Raw genomic sequence first — 1,184 nt, 5'->3', positions numbered from 1 at the left:
CCCCCGACTAAGGCAGTACCAGTCGCCCATGATATAGAAAGACCAAGAAATGTTGTTAACGTCAGTGTAAGACATTATTTCACTCCGCCAGTGAAATATATCCTTGAGCAAAAGAATAGGATAGGAAACCTAAGCAAATTAAGTCCTGGGAAAGAGATTTGGGGAAAGAAAATGAGAGCAATGGAGAGAAATATGGGAGTGGGGTTATTCATCTTCCATATGTTTTATACAAAGAAAAGTTATGTAGAACATTCCACAGATGGTACAGGAACATATATGGGTAACACTAGTATTTGACAGAGCTACTGCACAAAGATCTTTAAATGTATATACCTCAACACAGACTAGTAATCCACAGCTAGCAAAATTATTTTCTCAGCTAATGTAAAACATATGAGAATTCTGCTTGGCTCAACATGTAATAAATATTTGTTACCTATTACGGCTGCACAAAACAGCACCGTTCCATTTTGACTTTCATTTCAACGTTTCGATGGGACAGTGTTTCGTTTTGAGTTTCATTTAGTTTCGAAAGCACTGCTCCATTTTGTTTCGTCAAAACTGTTTCACTAGTTTGACGTTTCACCCATAGGCTATAATGGAGTAGCATGAAACTGCTTATAGCTTTGTCATTTCTTGCCTGATTCAGATGAAACTTGCAGGGATGGTAGCCCCTTCAGGTGCAGGGGTTTCTGGGAAACTGCACCTCAAAGTCTTGAAAGCAAAACTCAGTCTGTTCCACTTGGGGCAAAATAACCCTGCCTGGCTTCTCCCAGATCTGCAGCCAGGGTGAGCTAGAGCCTGGGGCCAGCACGTGTCCTGGCCCCAGCAGTATAAAAACCTGCCCTGGCCAGCAGCTCAGGGTTACTTTCAAAGGCTGCAGCGAGGCGTGGAGGCAGGGAGCAGGCAGAGCGCAGCTGTAGTTCGCCCTTGCCCTGTGACAATATCAGGGCCCCCCCCCAATACCTTGGCTACCCCATGCCACAACTCTGAAGGAGCCACCAGGCTCCAACTGTCCCACGCCCCAGCTGGGCCAGTTGTGGGGTGATCAGAGCTCAGTGGCTCATCCAGGGGCACGATGCAGGGGAGCCGGGAGAGGGGAATGTGCCCTCTTTCTCAGCTCCCCCGTGGTACGCACAGTGGCGGGAGCTGACCGCCCCTGCGCCGGGCTACCGGCGCAGGCT

Source organism: Alligator sinensis, unplaced genomic scaffold (assembly GCF_000455745.1).
Source record: "Alligator sinensis unplaced genomic scaffold, ASM45574v1 scaffold517_1, whole genome shotgun sequence".
NCBI lineage: Eukaryota > Metazoa > Chordata > Crocodylia > Alligatoridae > Alligator > Alligator sinensis.
This window is presented reverse-complemented; position numbering follows the sequence as displayed.